This window comes from Pseudorca crassidens, chromosome 2, assembly GCF_039906515.1.
Source record: "Pseudorca crassidens isolate mPseCra1 chromosome 2, mPseCra1.hap1, whole genome shotgun sequence".
Lineage (NCBI taxonomy): Eukaryota > Metazoa > Chordata > Mammalia > Artiodactyla > Delphinidae > Pseudorca > Pseudorca crassidens.
Window position 1 is genome coordinate 133,631,123 of NC_090297.1, and position 19,579 is coordinate 133,650,701.

Sequence of the window (19,579 nt, forward strand, 5' to 3'; positions counted from 1 at the left end):
ATCTACAGAAAAAATAAATAAATCACTTTGCAGAGAGAGAAGAATGAAACAGAGGGACTGAGAGAAGTGGAGACTCGTGCAGTTCCGCAGAGGGAGCTGGGAGAGCCACTGTCTGGCTCAGGCCCTGCTGGGCTGGTGCTGGCCCCTGCCTTGGCTTCATGAAAGCCTCTGGACCCTTGGACCGAGGTGCACATTTCTGTTTAAGCAGAGTGACTTTCTGTTTCCACCTAACAAGCCTGAGCTGAGGCCCCACGGTTAGAAGGAATGTCAGAGATTGGTCAAATCTCTTCAATTTACAGTGAGGATTCTGAGGCCCAGAGAGGTGCAGTGAGGTACCCTCAGGCACACAGCCCATTTATAGCAAAGCCAGGACCAGAACCCAGGTTTTCTGACTCCTGGGCCAGTGCTCTGTGGCTCTCTGGGGCTAGCTGTATTTCCAAGGGCAATAAGATGAGATAGAAGGCAGTCAGCTGGATCTGGACATGAATCAGTGGCGTGGTCGCAGGTAAGTCACTTCACCTCTCAGATTGCTTTTCCATCTGGAACGTGGGCATAACCACACCTAATTCAAAGTGGGTGAAGAGGGCATAACCACACCTAATTCAAAGGGGGTGTAATGAGAGTTAGATGAGAGCACATGCAGAGGAATTCAATTCTTTAAAAAAAATTGCTCTGAGAACAATGATGATGAGGTCAGAACTGTGTTTTTCAGATTAAAAGGCTTCAATTCTCCATCCCGCCTCCAGTCAGAACCAGGTCTGCAATAAAATGAATTTTGATCTACTCCGATTTTAAAAAATAAATGTTCTGAGAGGAGGAAGGATGTGTATATTAGGAAATCAATCAACAAGAAATTATAAAAATGGTATGGGGATTGGGACTGCCTGTTCTAGAGTACAGAGTGGTCCCTTGTAACACAGCATCCCACCCTGTAACCTCGGTGTCTGATTCCAGCAGGTGAGGGGTAAGCGGCTTACCCTAGCTCACGCGCAGGTAACAGGTGCTGCAGCCCCAGGCCCTGACTCAAGCAGTCACCAGAGAAACAGGAGGGTGCGTCATTTAGCAGCCATCAGGCAGGCAGGGCTGGGCCCAGGAGGAGGCCAGGCTGTGTCATCCATTCCCATCACTGCCCTGGGCCCTGGCATGACCCCCACTCACAGCTTCCCTTCTCTCGGTCACAGGCCGCAGCCAGCCCCAAAAGGTGGGTGAGGATGGGCTCAGGTGTCCACCACCACAGACGGGAGCCCCATCTCTCTCAGATGCAACAGGTCTGAGTATATCCATTTCCATGACAATGGGTTACCCACCCATCTTCCTAAGGGGAGTTGCCCTGTCTGGCTCCAGGGACCCCTAGAGCCTCCCTGAACCCCCTTCAGTATTTGAAAGGTCATTTACCCTCCTATACGTGTGATCAATGGGACTCTTTGGTACTTCCCTCTATATTAGATCAAAACACAACCAAACAGAAATCAAATCTCACTTCTGGGGCTTCCCTGGTGGCGCAGTGGTTGAGAGTCCGCCTGCCGATGCAGGAGACGCAGGTTCGTGCCCCGGTCCGGGAAGATCCCACATGCCGCGGACCGGCTAGGCCTGTGAGCCATGGCCGCTGAGCCTGCGCGTCCGGAGCCTGTGCTCCACCACGGGAGAGGCCACAACAGTGAGAGGCCCGCGTACCAGGAAAAAAAAAAAAATCTCACTTCTGGAGAATGAACAATGAGTCTGAAAGCCCAACCCCAATTCCAACTCTAGAGAACTCAGAAGGTGAAGAATATGCCTTCAGCAGGTGATGGAGCAGAATGGTGCAAGGTTCTGCCCACCTGACACTTTTTTATCAATATCAGCTTTTAAACGTGACCAAGAAGGTTTTTTTTTTTTTTATGGATGATGAGTTTGTGGGGAGATGAGCAACTCCAATATGAGTCTAATCCATACAATATTTCTGAGGGCAATTAAGTGATACATATCAGATGCTTTAAAAGATGGGAAAACATTACAGATGGTCACTAGGATTTAGTTATAAGGATACTCATCATGGAGTCATTTATGATATACATATTTAAAAATCAGAAACAACATAAGTGGACACCAGTTGGTTAAATAAATTGTGGCACATCTATAAAATGGAATGCTCCACTGATATTAAGAATAATATGTTGTTGAAATATATTTAATGCCATCAAGAAACGTTAATGATATAATGTTAAATGAAAAAAAGCAAGTTATGAAATAAAGTATAAACCCATTTTTGGTAAAAATTTGGTGTGTGTGTTTGTGTGTGTGCACATAGGGAGGCCTGCATGAACTGAAAATACTTAGAAGGATATATACAAGGATAGAGTAACAGCAGTGGTTTTCTCTGAGTAGTAGGATTATGACAATTTATGTCATACTTTGTGCCTATCTATAATCTCTAAAGTTTCTACAAGGAACATGCATTGTTTGTATAATAAAACTAATAACATTTTTCTTTTTTTAAGGAAGAGAAAGGTGGCCCAGGAAGGACCCTTACGAACAAAGTCAGGTAAGATCTCCCCAAATCCTTTCTGATGGGAAGCACCTTGGACCTTTCTCTTTCCTGGGAGTGGCCAGTGAAGTCATGCCCTGGCTATGTGTTCATCCAGAGGAAGGGGACGAATTAACACCACTAAAAGGACAATTTAAAAGGACAATAGAAAACAAAATGAAAATGGCTTTATGTTTTTACCCATGAGTGACCCTTATTCGATACGTATTCTCCCACCACTGCTACCAGGGGTCTCTGCACACTCCTCTCTCCTCTGAGGAATTACAGTGGTCTGGAGTAGAGAAGGAGCCCCTGCAGTCTATCCCCAACAAGCCAAACTTGTCCTTTTAGAATGTCACTTAGATCTCGTTGCTCTTATGCTCAGAATTTCCAGTGTTCGCCCATTTCTCTCAGAGCAGGATCCAAAGTTGATACTTGCAATGGCCTGTGGCATCAACCCTGCTACCTTCACACTCACATACTATTCTCCCCCTTACTTTCTGGGCTCTAGCCACACTGGCTTCTTTGTTCTTCTTCACACATACCGTGTACACTCTTGCCTCAGGGCCTTTGCACTCACAGACATTCCTGCCCACTTCCTCAGCTATCCGTGTGGCCGTCACCTCAAAGTTACCTTCTCAGTGGCACTTTCCCCATTTGTACAAACAACAATATCCCCACCTCCAGCGTTCCTTATCCTCTTTACTCTGCTTTATTTTCCTCTCCAACTCACTTAGCACCGACTTACATACTATCCATTTCACTTGTGGTCTGTCTTCTTCTGCTCGGATGTGAGTTCCTTGAGAGCAGAGATTGTGTTTCCGTCACTGCTCTACGGCAGGGCCCAGGGCAGTGCCAAGTGCATAGCAGGGAGTTGACAGGGACTTGCTGAACGGACACATGGGTATAAAGATATTTGCCATGTACTGGGCACTGCAGGCTCTGCACTAAGATCTTCACCTGCACTGTTTCATTTTATTCTTACGATTACCGCATGAAATCATTCTGTCTGTCTTTCTATGAAGTCATTTAAATGGTCATCCTCCCTATTTTGTATAGGTTGAAACAGGCTCAGAGAGAGAAGGTAATGAAAGTAATCTGTCTGAGGTCACAGAATAAGTGGCAGAGCTGGAGTTTGAACCCGAGCATTCTGATGTCAGAATCTCCCCGTGTGTCCCTGGGCCAGCAGCATTGGCATTACCTGGGAGCCTGTTAGAAATGCAGAGTCTCAGGCTATATGCCAGGCCTCCTGAATCAGGACCTGCATTTTAACAAGACTTCTCAGGTGACTCCAGTGTCCATTGTAGTCTGAGAAGCAGTGCTCTATGCTGGGCCAGCAGGTGTATGGAAGATAGGGGGCTTCATTGAGCAAGGGGCTGCCGCAGTTTGGGTTAGTGGCCTTGGGTTCTTTACCCCTGTGGGTGGTTCTCCTGCCTGCTACCCCTCGACCCAGGAGCTCTTTAGTATCTGCTGGGCTTTGGGGGGAACCAAGGTTCGTGATGAGGAGGGAAAACTCAATGCCACCTCTGTCCAGGAGCCAGTCCTCCTGTGGGCACTGTTGCTTCTCTTTCTTGGAGGAAGGTCTCTCAGCTCACTCAGGGAAAACCAGACCCGTGCCTCTTAAAAGCATGTGAGAGAACCCATTGGCATCAGAGATGCAGCACTGAGACTGAAGCAGAAGCTAGTTCCACCTGACACTTAGGCACTCGGGCCAGGGAGGTTGTTAAAACAGAAACAAAATGTACTGTCAGGGCTTCCCTGGTGGCGCAGTGGTTGAGCGTCTGCCTGCCGATCCAGGGCACACGGGTTCGTACCCCGGTCCAGGAAGATTCCATATTTCGCGGAGCGGCTGGGCCCGTGAGCCATAGCGGTCGGAATCTGTTCGGCTGGAGCCGGTGCACCACAACGGGAGAGGCCACAACAGTGAGAGGCCCGCGTACTGCAAAAAAAATATAAACCTACTGTCAATTAAATTATTAATGCCTGGGAGCCCACCCTGACATCTATTTTTATCACTGAGCGCCACCTTCAGTCTTGACATTCATGAAGAGTGGGCCTGGAATAAAACCAGAAACCCACCCTTCCAGCCTCTCCCAAGCCCATTCAAAACAAGAGTAAACATAAATGTAAACCCAAGTATGTAAAAACCGACTACGAAAACTGACCAGCAGAGGGCACTGTGACCCCATCAGTCCCTGCCCCACTGACCTCTCCAGAGGAAAAGCTGCACAAGACACAAGGAAGGAAATCACACAAGATTAGGGATCTGGGTCCCGGGTCCCACCCCAGCTTCATCTTTGGAATCTTGTGGGAGCCCAGGACACCTGACACCTCTGATCTGTGCCCACCGGCAAGCCAGTGATCACCCACATAGGGATCGGTTCCAAAAGGCCACCGCCCAGTCTGGCATTTGGGATTCACAATGAAGTGACTTTCCTTTACTCCCTTATTTACTTAACCAGCATTGGTCGAGCACCTGCTGAGCCAGGCACAGGGCTAGACCATGCAATTTTCCCAAAAAGTGGTGGCATAACAATAGTTAGATTCTAAGGCTAGCCCCCTAAAGACTTTCAAATCAGAGAACTAATGAGATTACTTTCTGTTCTAGGGTCAGAGGAAAGAAATAGGGGAAGGGTAGCGTGGAGGAGAGGAAAGAAAGTGTGGGAAGAGCGAGGGGACCCCGGGGAAGAGGAAGGCAGTTTGGCTTCCAACCCCTGCCTGGTGCATATAAAATATGGAACCTTAAAAAGTTCGTTTTGGCTTCCTCCCATTTCCCTTTCTAGACCCTGACTTGGGACTTAGCCTCTCCAGAGCCCTGGACTGCATGGGGCACTCCCAGAGCTCCTGCAGCACGCCCCAGCCCACGCTGCCCGTCGTGGAGGCCATGCTCCAGAGTTTTCTACCCCTCCACTCCCCGTCCACACCCCCAGGCCTGCAGCTGCCCTTCTCAGCTCCGTGTTGGCAGCTGAGTAATCCATTAAGCTAACGCACCCTGATATATGGCAGATTGATCCTCCCAGGGACATGTGTATCTTTTCAAGATTACCCAAATTCACCTCTGAGTGGTAGATTCCCAGACAGTGGGCTGGAGGGACGTGACAATTTCAGGCTGTTTGTGTCGGGGGTGGTATTTTGAGAGAAAGGCCGGAGCACCTGCCAAGGGGTGTCTCACACAGTCTCTTAGAGGAGCTGGCAGGAGGGACTTCCAGGGCGGGGGTGGGTGCTAGTATGGAAAGGTCATTGGCAATAAAAGATTTGCAGGTCAGAGATTAATCTCTCTGAGCAGTTTTGAGTGCGTGTGTATGTGTGTGTGTGTGTGTGTGTGTGTGTGTGTGTGTGTGTGTGCGTGTGTGTGATTCCCTGTGTGTGCTGGGAGAAGGCCAGAGGGAGAAGGCCAGTTTAGGGGAAAAGGATGGACTGCAGGGCTGGATGCAGGAGAACCACTGAGGTAGGAGAAAGGGCCTCCCGGGGCCGGGGCCTCACTGTGGCAGCACCAGGCCTGCCTCTGCAAGGGCCACCTCCCGGGAGCATCGCTTGGCCGAGCACACTCTGCAGATTCTGGCCGCAGAACAGAAGGCTGTGCTGCCCGCTGCCCTGCACGGTTCCCTGATGGCCAGAGACCTGCTCAGAAAGTCCTGCCTCGGCGGCTATGGGCGGGCTGGGGTCTGGAGGGCCTGCTGGTGGGAGGTAAGGGGACACTAAGGGGGCAGGGAGGATGGTGACAGGACCATTGCAAAGGCAGACTCCTCCATCGCAGCCACGGGCCACACAGCAGGCTTAACCAGGGTGCTTCGGGCTGAAGTTGTCCTTCAGAATGCATCTTGGGCATCAGGCACATTGCTTCCTCACTTCAGCTGCTCCCGAGGCTCCCAGAGGATCCCAAACCTGCCACTTGTTATTCCTCTGAAAGGGTCCACTGGCTGTGCAGGAAGTGAGGTGAGGAGGGAGGAAACCTCTTTGCTCACCAGGCCTTGGTACAACAGGAAGAGGTGCGTACCTGTCCACATGGAAGGATTTAAAGCTGGATTTAAAGCCCTGCCTGGTTCGTTGTGGAAATGTTTCCCCAGTTCTACCTCTCAAAGTCCCAGCCATCAATGGTGACAGAGGTCAAACTAGAGGTTCAGTCAGGGGAGGGTTCTAGAGTGCTGATAACATCCTATTTCTTCATCTGGGTGGTGGCGATATGGGTGTGTGCTATGTATAAAAATTTATGCATCAAACTGCAGATGTTAGATGGTGCAGCTGCTTTGGAAGACAGTTCGGCAGTTCCTCAAAAATTTAATGGAGTTACCATTATGACCCAGCAGTTCCACTCCTAGGTATACACCCCAAAGAATCGAAAATATGTGCTACACAGAAAACATGTGTGTGAGTGTTTATAGCAGCATTATTCATAACAGCTAAAAGAGAGAAATAACCCAAATGTCTATCAGCTCGTGATGAATGACAAACAAAATGTGACCCAGCCATACCATGGTATATTACTCAACCATAAAAAGGAATGATGTACTGATACATGCTACAGCATGAATGGTCCTTGAAAACATTATGCTTAGTGAAAGAAGCCAGTCACAAAAGACTATATATATAATAGTATGATTTTATTAATAGGAAAAGTCCAGAACAGGCAAATCCACCGAGATAGAAAATATTGTAGATTAGTGATTGCTGGGGTCTGGGGGAGGGGGAAGTGGAGAATGAGTGCTAATGGATATGGGATTTCTTTGGGGGTATGTTGAGAATGTTCTGGAATTAGTTAGTGGCAATGGTTATACAACTCTGTGACTGTATGAAAGATGACTGAAGTGTATACTTCAAAGGGGTGAATTTTATGGTGTGTGAATTTTATCTCAAAAACTGGATCAAGCGGTACACTTATGATTTGTTCCCTTCGATCTATGAATGTTATACCTTAATAATAATTTTTTTTAATTTAAAAGTGAAGATGCCACTTCTCTGTTGCTGTGGCTCCTGATTTTTAAAAAAAGTCACAGCAAAAATGCCACCTCCTCTATGGCGGCTCCCTCACCCCTGCTCTGAGCTCCTTTAGCATTTAGTGCTGATATCCCACTTACTGCTTATTGCTTGTAGAGCCTGGCCGCTCAGAGTGCGACTGTGGACAAGCATCCCTGTATCCCTCGGAGGCTTTTTAGATGTGCAACATTTCATGCCCCGCGGACCTGCTAAATCAGACTGCCTTTCAACAAGATCGCCAGGTAATTCGCACGCACATTAAGATTTGAGAAACACTGCTCTAGAACAGGGGTTCCCAACACGCCGCCCTGGCCGTGGAAAAATTGTCTTACATGAAACTGGTCCCTGGTGCCAAAAAGGTTGGGGACCGCTGGTCTAGAAGGTTTCCCCCACCTGCCTCCCCCTCTACCTGCTGCCTACACCTTACGACTGTCTTTGTCTCTCCCCACCTAGTGAGCATCAGCATTTGTGGATTCAGTGCTAGTGGCCTCAGAACTAAAGCCAATACCTACTCTAACTCTAAGACCAGGATAGAGAAACTGAAATCTGGGAACACTTTGGTCAGATAAAAGAATATGTCAACTTTGCATGTCCAAAGTGAGGTCTCCAAATACCATTTCCCACCGAAAGGCATCAGAGCTTTGGGAGAAATGGCTGATTCTAGGTCTAAGCAGAAAATGTACAAGTCTTCTCAAGTAATGTTTAAAAGATTCAGGAGCCAACTGGAAGAGACTCCCGCTGATCAAAATGGGGCCACTTGGGCTTCCCTGGTGGCGCAGTGGTTGAGAGTCCGCCTGCCGATGCAGGGGACACGGGTTCGTGCCCCGGTCCGGGAGGATCCCACATGCCGCGGAGCAGCTAGACCCGTGAGCCATAGGCCCGCGTACCGCAAAAAAAAAAAAAAAAAAAAAAAAAATGGGGCCACTTGAGCATCAGTAAGAATATTAACTGCAACGAATTGAAACACATCAAATGTGTTAAAAATCCATGAATTCATAGTAATACTAAAAACTAAACTAAACTCTGATTGTTCACTATTGGAGGATGGTAAGAAAGCAATTCATTGTTTTGAAAATGGTAAATAAAGAGAGGAAATCAAGCAATTATCCTGGGTGTCAAACAGTAGATAAACAGTAATATCTGATTCTATTATTCCTCCTTTATTTATAAGTAGGAATACTTCTATGAAGGAGAAAATGATAGAATCAGATATGACTATTTTGAAAGAGTGATATTTCAAAAGATTCAGGCATTGAATCTGCAGCATCTAATATCACGGAAAGAGACAAACAGACATCAGGTGCGTCCTGTTGGAAAAATATCCCACTACTGCAACCAAACCTGAATATGATTAAGCTCTAGATCCAAGTACCAATTTACAGGAAAAATAGGGACAGAGATCCTGTAAAATTACACCATAGGAAGGTTATCAGCAAAATCTAGATTGTGGACAAATCTACAGAATAAGCAACCCAGTGTCTTCAACAAACAAATTGAGAGAGGAAAAAAAAAAAAAGACAGGAGTAACCTATAGATTAAAACAAAAGTTATAGCAGCCAATTGCAACAGGTGAACCTTATTTAAACCCTGATTCAAACTGTTTTTCTAAAAATCCATTTATGATAATTTTGAGACAATTGGGGAATTCGAACACCAGGAATTACTGGTTACGATACAAAAAGAGTTCTTTCTGAGTGATTTACTAAGACTTTTACAGATGAAATAGTATGATATCTGGGATTTGCTTCAGAATAACAGAAGACGGGCTAAATTGTTGAGAGTGGGGGGGATGGGGCCAGTTTGGACGTTGCTGGGGTTTGACGGGTGTGTGATAGCTCATCATAGCATTCTGTCTACTTTGGTGTATGTTCAAAAGTCTCAAAAATTAAAAAGCTAAGACAGACAAACAAAAGATTTATAACAAAGTGTTGATGTAAGAAAAACATATAAGCAAAACAAAACAGAGTGTAGGTAAAGGATCCGTAACTGTCTAAGAACAATAAGCTGACGTTTCTTGTTTCCTTCTCAACTTACTTTCCCATGACTAGATTTTTTTGTAACGTAATAATTTGCCTTCAGAAGTGTTCTATAGAATGAGACTCTCAACTCACAGTCCAGAGAATGAAGCAGAAACATAAACGTTTTGAAAACTGAAGGAGAAAGAATTGGATACAGAGACAATTATGGGGGACTTCCCTGACGGTCCAGTGGTTAAGACTCTGTGCTTCCACCGCAGGGGGCGCAGGTTCGATCCCTGGTTGGGGAACTAGGATCCCACATGCCATGCTGTGTGGCCAAAAAAAAAAAAAGAATTATGGGTCAGAAATGAGCATAGCTCAGTTCACACCAGAGGCCCACCAGCCGAGGGCATGGACCAGGCTGCAGATGTGGTCACGGCCGTGTTGGGGGTGGAAATAGTATGTCAGTTTAGCATCCTTCTCCCCAACAGAATCAAATGTTAGAGTCATGGGTTTCAAACCTGGCTGCACATTCGAATCACCTGGAAAGCTCTGGAAACACACAGATGCACAGGATTCCACCCTGGCCCCATTAAATCTCTGCAGGAGGCCCGAGGCTTCAGCGATTGCCAAAGCTCCCCCAGGTGACTGATCCTGACACGCAGCCAGAGTGAGAGGATTTTAGCCAGCCTGCCCACATTTAAATAGCTGGATAAACCTGCTGGGTAATGATGGCAGTCACTGCCGGCTAAATGACAAAGCGAGCTGGTAAGTGAAACACCGGGTGTCAACTTCATTCTGTTGTCTTTGAGTCACTTGAGGTCATTGGGAGCCACTGTGTCCAACCTGAGTCACTTTTCTCTGGGTCTTTGGGGTGTGGCTGAGATCCAAGGAGGCCAAAGGTTGGCTCCTGTGGGCTTGGCTGTGGGCTCCCGGGGCTCCAGGTTTTGGTGGCACGTAGCAGGTACCAAGGGTAAAGAGCTGGCCAGCAGAAGTCATGGTCTGGCTCAAGCTGGGGAAGGAAAGGTTTGGGGTCCACAAGGATGTCCTCCTGCTCTGGGCTGGGCTGTGAGTCAACCCCAGGAACACCCAGCGGCCAAGCCAGCAGCGCCAAGCCCAGATTCCATCTCCACGGCAACGACATCCCTCCCTCGGGACCTGGGTCTGGCGCTGAATGTTGACCTTCCTCGGTGCCACCGTAGAAAGTTCAGCTAGCTAACTGACAGGGAACAGAGAGATTTAAAGTCATCGTGGGAGGGAGGCCCACGAGGGAGGGGATGCATGTATACATACAGCTGATTCACTCTGTTGTACAGCAGAAACTAACACAACACTGTAGAGCAATTATACACCAATTAAAAATATATGGAACGAAAAAATGAAGTCTGTGTCAGAAGCCACTGATCCCTGGCAGCTGAGGAAGGTAGTTTCTAAGCAATCATGTCACATTATGGGAAAATGTGATTCGAGTTTCCAAAGTTCCATTCCCAGGTATCCACCGTGGCGCAGAGCAAGGCCCAAGCCCCACCCCCATGCAGGGGTTGAGACTCAGCTGATCACCTACCACACCTCCTTCTGCTCTGCCTCATTCCACTCTGAGTGTGACCCACCCTTTGACCTTCCGCTTGCCTCAGCCCCACCCGTGTGTACCTGCTCTGACCGCTGGCCGGCTCAGCCTTGTTCACGGCTCCTAGCCCTGGAGTTCTTCCGGCTTGGCCTCTCTCAAGAGCTTCCCTTCTCAGGCCAGTCCTACTCGCTATGTCCTGGCCTTCCTGGGACCTTCCCCTCTTTGGCCCTGGCCCAAGAGGTCCTGGCATCACTTACCTGCCCCCAGGTAACAATAAGACAGGAATCTATATCCCGTCAACTGGGCAAGGATAAGTTTAAGACTCTCAAGGATCTTCATATGGTCCTTGGGTCCATATGAGCCTGGAGGAAGGCAGTGTGATGTGGGTATGAGGGCAAGATCCGTGGCCTATGGGATCAGGACAGTTCCCTGGAGAAGGAAGGACTTGAAGCAGGTGAGGAAGACAGGCTGGCTATTAGTTTGGGGGTGAGAAGTAGTGGGACTGCGCAGTCGTGTGGGTGGTGACTGGAGACACGTCAGGAGAAAATGGGCTCTGAGAACCCCTGAGGGCCGGGGTGATACCCAAAATATTTAACCACCAGCCCAACCCTGCGTCTGTGCCAGCTGTGACCCTCCAGTTGCTGGGTTATGGGGAGGTCTGTGGGGTCTTGGGGGAGGACCAGGGTAATGATGGGCAGGTCACAGTTGGGTTGGGGGGTGGGCTCAGAGGAGCAGCTGTTTACCTCCCAGGATGGAAGTGTTTCGGGGTTTCAACAATCCTTGGGGCCGTGAGTAGCATGTACCAGGGAAGCTCTGCCCAGCCCGTGGGTGGGGCAGTGGCCACGAGATGTGAGCCCAGCATACAGACACTACGACTGGACACCTCAGCTGCATACTGTCTGCAGGAGGACACAGTCGTGAATCGGAAGCTGCTGGGTTTCCTTCCTTCTCAAAAAGGATGGTATATTCCAGCACAGTGCCGAGGACCCTGCAGTCATCTGCTGCCTTTGGAAAAACTGTGACATCTCTATCCTGACCCAGCCATCACCAGCCACAGCCCAGGCCCCACTCAGGAGAAGCTGGGGGCCTCCCAGCGTAGTCTCCGACTTGGAGGCTTGCAGCCTTCCTTGGGAGGAGGACTACCAGTCTCAGCTGGTCTTGTGAAGTCAGAAAAAAATATCAGGGACATGAGACTGGGAGGTTTGATGACTCATATAGAGCCAGGAATGTCAAAGCATTGTCCCTGGGACATGACAGCGGTAGTTATAACCTTTATGATGGGGGCTGGCTGCTACCTACATAGGGGCTCTCGCCTGCAGAGGCTTCGCTGGGATAGAAGCCCTCCTCCTGTGAGGCACGGGCATTCAGGGACACGGGTGGGGATCTGGCAGGCGTTGCATAGCAAGGCTTTGACAGGCTAGGAATCCTAATGTCAGGGACCGGGAGAAGAACCCCAAACATATTACTGTAGGCAGAGCGAGACGGCATCTGAAAGCTCAGCACAGCCACTCCAGCAGAGCCCGGGTGGCGGGGGGCAGGGAACTGGCTGACTAGCTTAAGCACGGAAGGAGCTTCCTCAGTGGATGTGGGGATGCACACAGATGTCATCAGCGGGGAAGCTGGAGACCCACACTGGGGAGACGTCCCAAGGCAGGAGACCCAGCTGAGGCCACGCTACGGTTAGGATGCCACTGCCAGGACTGCTGCCACTGGGCACGGAACGCTGCCTTCACAGATGGTCTTCTGGTCGAGCTGCCACGGCCCCAGATGAGTTCTCTTCTGTCCCTGCGCTTTTCCCATCCTAGGTCAGAGCCCCCAGTTGCCTGGGCCAGGACGGGGAGCCCACAAGCTCCGTGGGGGTGGGGAGATGGGGGAACACCTGGGCCTTCAACTCCCAGAGGGCCTGATGGATCCTGCCTCCTGCCGAGACTCACACAAGGGGGTTCCCTCCAAAGAGGAGGTGTGCTGGAAGCTGGGGCAGCCTAAACAAACAGCAACAGCCTCCAGGGCCCACGATGAGCTACTCTTGTCTTTAAACTTAGAGAATATCCAGGTTAATAACATCACCTAGAGACGAATGAAAGAGCAAAAGACTTCGTGTGGGCACATCCTCCTATTCCACATGGGGTCGTACCCAAAGCAAACATTTATAGATGCAACACCTGCGGGGGTGGAGGGGTGGGTGAGGAGCTCTGCCCTACGTAGCCATTCCAAAATGACTCCATTCTTACCCTCCAGCGAGTCTGCTTTTCCAGTGGTGCAACTGCCACCTCACGCAGCCAGAGAGGCTGCTGGGACCTGTGGAGACTTGGTCAGAGGTGCTGTCAGACCCTATGGGATGTGGTAACATCTGGTTGTTGCTGATGGGTGAGGGGAGGTTTGACAGTAACACCAGAATGGCCCATGGATGGCTCCTGAGGGCCCATGGACACCCTGAAATTGTGTGGAAGATGTTGCATGTGTGCACATGCAGTTTTTCTGGAGCAAGGTCAGAACTTTTCATGGCATCTTCAGAAGAAAACAAGCACTGCTAGAACAAAATTTCCTCAACACCTTCCTGATGCCCCAAAGGCTTGATGGACTGCACTGAAAGATCAGTTTCCATCACCATCCATTCAAGACCTCTCTTCTCTCCTTGCCACGGTTAGTACTCCAGCCCCAAATGCTCCCTCCCTGTCTCCAGGACCAGTGTCATACACCTAACTTGGACGTTTGAAAGGCATCTCCTCTGAACACATGCAAGCCAGAACCCTGGATTCATACTCCCCCAACACCCCATTCCTCCCCAAGCCTTCCCTATCACAGTTAATGGCATACTTCTTTTTTTATAAAGAGGAAGAGCTGTGCAGTAGTTAAACACTGAGTTCGTTCAAATCCGAGCTTTTCCACTTGCTAGCCATGTGAAACTATGCAAATGGATTAAACTCTCTGTGCCTCAATTTCTTCTTCTGTAAAATGGGGACAATAATAACACCTAGTTCATAGGAGTGTTGTCAAGTTTTTTTAAATTTATTTTCATTTGGTTGTGCTGAGTCTTAGTTGCAGCAGATGGGCTCCTTAGTTGTGGCAGGCGGGCTCCTTAGTTACAGCATGTATGTGGGATCTAGTTCCCTGACCAAGGATCAAACCCGGGCCCCCTGCATTGGAAGCATGGAGTCTTATTGGCTGCACCACCAGGGAAGTCCCCTGGTGTCCAGTTGTAATGGCTTTAAAATATGCCAAGGGTTCAGAAGAGTTAGCCTGGCTAACAGTACATGTTAGGAGTTGTCATCCATCCAGTTGCTCAGGACAAAACCCTGAAAAGGATCCTTATTTCTCTCTTTCCCTCACACATCATATCCAAATCCATCAGCGATTCCTGTCCATTCCACCCTCAGATACATATCCCAAATCTGACCTCCTCCCACCATCTCTATTGCTACTGGCCTAGGCCAAGCTACATCGTCACTTCCGATGGCTTCCTAACCAGTCTCCCTGCTCGTGTTATTGCCATACTCTCCTCATCAGTTCTCCAAATGGCAGCCAGAGTGATCTTTAAAAAATGTAAATCAGAAAAAAAAAAAAAAAAAGTAATACCCTGGTGGTCCAGGGCTTAGGCCTTAGTGCTTTCTTAGTTCCTGGTCAGGGAACTAAGATCCTGCAAGCCATGCAGAGCAGCTAAAAAAAAAAAAATGTAAAATCAGATCACATCCCTCCTTTTCAGACTCAGAACATAAGTCACACCCCTTACTATGGCTGTCAGGACCCCACCTGTTTTGGCCCTTGGCCACACCTCATCTTCTACAACTTCCTTCCCTTCCTTGGCTCTGAGAGTCAGTTGTTCCCTCCATTACCCTGTTCTACCTAGAATAATGCCAGAGTAGAGGAGGTGGATCAGGGGCTGTGGTCCTAGGGTGGTGAGGGGAAATTTCTCTGGGGAGACATGTGGGCACACTTGAACAAGTATTGGGGAAAGTCATGCAAGTACCTGGTGTGAGGAAGCATACATACGTACATATATACACACATGTCTTCACAATGACTTGATTTTCTACAAATGGTGTTCAGTGAGGCTCCCAAACCCCACTGGGGAGGTATCCAGAGTTTCAAGGCAGCCTCAGGTGTGGGAATGCAGACCTGGTCGGCTGGAGGAGTCCTGCTCTGGCTGCCAGGTACCACTGTCCTATTCCCACATCAGCCAGGGGGCCATGTCAAGGGCTGGTGGGCGGAGGACAAGCCCGATGGATTCAGGTGTTCTATCACCTCCCGGCTGGAAGCAGCATCCTCAGGGCAAGGAGGTGAAATCCACAACACCCTCCCCTTCTCCGAAGCCTCCCTTCCCCTCTCTGAGCCTTTCTCTGCCCCCACAGGTAGGAGAAGTTGCCAGCGGAAAATATCCCTTTGTTTTTCCGAGGCGAAAAGATAAAAAGCACCGAGACCCATAGGAGAGCTCCCCGGGCCGCAGAAGAGGGTGCAGTTTCCTGGGTAGCTTCCTTCGGATTTCAGGGACTGAAGTTTAAAGGACAAGGGCAGCTCAGTGAATAAATGAATGCTTCTAAGACATGGACCTCAAGGTCCCCAAGACATAGACTGGTAATAGTCCTGCAGACCTCTCACTTCTGCCACGCGCTGTGATAGAGTCCGCTGGCCCAGAACGTGACCCTGGGGAAAATTTCAAGCGCCGCCGAAATAGTAGTGTTACTGTCTTCGTCCGCGCTGTTGATATTACTGCCATTCCGGTCTCTTCTTTCGCTAAAAGTGGATTCGTTCCTGGCACAGAAATGACAGCAACCTAACACCGCGCACTACTCGGCGCCAGGCATTGTTCTTAACTGTCTCGGTGTCCAGCGTGAGCGGCGGGAGGGAGCCGGGCTCGCGGGGTGCAGTTCCCGTGGCGCCCACTGGGTGGCGCAGGCATCGCACTCTGTCTGGAGCCGGGAGCCAGCGGCGGGCTGACCTCTCTAGGAAGGGCGTCCCGGGAGGAGGAGGGCCCCTCATCTGTGACAGAGGACCCCGGCGTCGCAGCCCCGAGCTGGGAGGTCCGCTGCGGCCTCACCCCGGCTCGGGTTCCGACAAAAGCCTTTTGTTTGCTTTCCAGAAACTTTTCTCCTCAGGGATTCGCATCCCGCAGAGCAGGCTCCAAGGCCACGCACGGGCTTGGCCACAGATGTACGGGAACGGGGGTAAAAGGAGGGGGTGGGGCGGAGCGGGGAGAGGGAGGAGGGGGGCTCTTGCTGAGAGAACTGAGGAGGCACAAGGTAGTCAGTGGTCAAGGCCAGACCCGCGGCAGCCTTCTTGGTTTGCTAGTTAGCCAGCCTGCTGCGTCCTGGTCTTGGGGTTCTCCTGCAGGTGCTGGGGCGGGACTGGGAGGTTCTGCCGGGAGAGGGGAGCCAAGAGGGGGAGAAAGGGGCAGAGTAGCGGAGAGGAGCAGGCAGGGCCCAGGCCCGCTGGCATGAAGTGGGGTCCTCCCCTGCCCCACCACTTCGTCTCCCTCCTGGGTACAGCTGTTTAGCATTTTCTCCCGAGGTTCTCTGATACTTGTGGGAACCTGCCCTCTCGCCCTGCTTCTGACTTGACGCTTCTTCCGCGTCTGGGCAATGCACCATCTGCCCAATTTCAATCTGCTTTTTGCTTGTGAGAAGGGGAACAGGTGAGGTGTGAGGCTCTGGAGCAGCACATCCACACCACTCCTGGGATGTTTCTCCACACACAGCGGGGACCTGGTGTTTATTGTCCGACTGCGTAAGAGGGCACTGGAGAGGGACGTGAGAATAACGTGCCCCTGGGCTATGTTATAAAATGCACATTCCACCTTCTCATTCCGAAAGGTTCTAATTCGGGAAGACAAGGACGGGTCCCAGGAGTCTGCATTTTAACAAACACCATCCCAAGGCATGGTGGGTAGGCCACACTTGGAGAGATACCAGCCAAAGCTTTTGGGCACTACTGTTCCAGGAGGAGACACTTGTAGTCAGCAGTTCCTCCTTCCTTTCTGAGCATCGCCGCTGGCTTGGTGTGGCTTCAGGTTCAGCAGCTCTTTGAGCATTTTGTCCCCTGCCCTCAGCCTCGTCGTCAGCTTTCCCGGGCCTGGTTTTTCTTAATTTTCTTTTTCCTGACCTCACTGGAACATTGAACCCCATTCTTTCAGAAGGTAAGCTCTTTATTAGCATCAACCTGGACTTTTAGGAATCCTCAAACAGTTGTGCAGCATTGGATTAATTCTGTAAGAAATGACATTTTCATTTTCCAGCCGTTCTTATAGAACCTGCATTCTGCAACCACGTCATTTTCTTTTCTTAAATGGTTCTGATTTGAGCCTAAAACACACCCCCTCCACTCCCACCCCCATTCCTCTGAGCCTCCTGAACTCCAGGTCTTTGCGCTGTCAATCACAATTTCTTTCATTCTTTTTATTTTTCATGGAATTAGGGAGGCCAAAAAAAAATTTTTCTTTTTAAACAAAAGATAGAAAATGTCTAAATTTCTTGATCTCCTGGAAGAACTTAAGGTAACTAAACTTCTCTGGGGTTTGTTTTCCCTCATGGCTCAACCTTCTATTGTAAAAATAGAAAGTTGGCAGACAAATAAATTATACAGAGAGTCCTCAAGGTTGGGTGTTTTATTATTGCATTTTTAAGAGCAGTATTTTGTAATTGCTCTGATAATACAAGCGATGATATTTGTGAGAGTGAGCCCACAACACCTTCCCTGCTGGTGTCTGCCCTCTAAGAACCCTGTGTGATGGATACACAGCACCAGGAGCAGACCATCACAGAACATTAATAAGGAGGAAGGTGAGTGCTGGCGCCTGGAGAGACAGAAAGCAGTAACTAGGCCACACAGGCCTGTCATTTTTGCACTTTGAGCAAGAAGTGAAAAATTGGAAATGGTCCCTCTACCTTCCCAGCAAATACAGGGCCTGGCTCAGAATTTCCTCTGACTTTGTGTCCCCAAGACACTGGCTGCCCAATTACGTGGAGCTGGATCCAGAGGGAAACTGTTCGTGAGAGTTCAGGAAAATGAAGGTTCCCTCAGCTCCGTGAGGGCAGATGGGTTCTGGGTGAGATGAGAGATCTTGGGGAAGGTCATAACTGAGCTCCCGATGCATCTAGAACCCTTTAAATTTTCATTTTTCTAAAATGTTTGTCCCTTTCTAGAAATTATATTTTCAAGTTAGATTCGGTAATGTGTTTTCCAATATTTAACAGGGCCTCAAGGAAGAGATAATGCAGGACTTCCCTGGTGGTCCAGTGATTAAGACTCCACGCTCCCAATGCAGGGGGCCCAGATTCAATCCCTGGTCAGGGAACTAGATCCTGCATGCTTGCCACAACTAAGAGCCCGCATGCCACACCTAAGGCCTGGTGCAGCAAAATAAATAAATAAATATTTTTTAAAAAAAGAGATAATGCATTTCTTTGTTGGGTAGAAGGGTGCTAAACTTGCAAGAATCTTCTTTTTGTACTACAGAAATGGCAGTTCCGCTACTTTGCTAGCCACGGAGAACTTGCTCTGCAGCAGCTACAGCCAGTGCAGGGCCCCCAGCCCAGGATGAGAACAGGACCACACCTGGCTCCTCCAGGCAGCCGCTGGACTCCAGGACACTGACTCTGCAAGATTTATTTTGACCACGTAAGTGCCCCATGTGCTGTTTCCACTTCTTACATTTCCCCATTCTCCCTGAGAGGGGTCTGTGTCATTGCCTATTTACAGAAGGGGAGAGGGAGGCTGAGGGAGGCTAAAAACCTGGACCCAAGTCACAGTCCCCGACTGAAAGTGGTGCCGCCCACCTGGGCATCCCGGATGCCTCGACCACCAAGGGCTTCAGCAAGTGCATGTGCAACAAAGGACAGAAGAAGGGCTCTGGGATCAAGCCCAGTTGCTCTGATTCACATTCCAAATTCTTTCCACTTCATCAAAAAGCTAGGACAATGATCTTCAGCTGTTTCATTGAAGACCTGAGAAATCTGTGTCCCCACCTTCTCTGCTTTAACTCTGGAGCTGTGTAAGCCGATCATCATTTCATGCCCTAAACCAAAGAATAAACTCTACAGTTATAAACGTGAACATCACATGAACATCACAAAGGATGCTCTCTGGCCCATGGGGAAGACAAGTACCTACAGGACAGCTACACGGAGCCTTGAGATTTATTTCCTAAGTCACCACCAGGCCATCCCAGAATGGCATTTTGGAGATAGACAGAGAAAATGAAAATGTTCACACTCTGATTTGTTACTTGTAATGACACCAAGCAAAGGACTGAGGGGACGATTCTGGGCGAAACTTGGAAGGCCAGGAGGAACACGCCTGTGTCATGTAAACATGATCCAAAGCAGCTTGTTTCAGACAAACATTTCGCTTCTGAAACTCCTGAAACCTTCTTGGCCCTTGAATGTGGTAATTCATCTGAACATTTTATTTTTGCACTCCGTGCTTTTAAAAAAAAATACATTTATTTATTTTTGGCTGCGTTGGGTCTTCGTTGCTGCACGCGGGCTTTCTCTAGTTGCAGTGAGCAGGGGCTACTCTTTGTTGCAGTGTGCGTGCTTCTCATCGCGGTGGCTCCTCTTGTTGAGGAACGTGGGCTCTAGGCAT

The 19,579-nt window shown here is 49.3% G+C and overlaps 1 long non-coding RNA gene across 3 annotated transcripts in view; it reads left to right on the top strand.

Annotated features, from left to right (window-relative positions):
* Positions 1 to 15,946: 15,946 nt before the first annotated feature.
* The window catches only part of LOC137211828 (uncharacterized), a 121,022-nt gene continuing 117,389 nt past the window's right edge, over positions 15,947 to 19,579 (top strand). For 2 of the 3 annotated variants that reach the window (XR_010937233.1, XR_010937236.1), the window contains exons 1-2: positions 15,947 to 16,150; positions 18,452 to 18,613. This is a non-coding gene — a long non-coding RNA (uncharacterized lncRNA). Of the gene's footprint in view, positions 16,151 to 16,706; positions 17,133 to 18,451; positions 18,614 to 19,579 lie in introns of those variants that run through there. The other variant, XR_010937232.1, reaches the window with a different exon arrangement.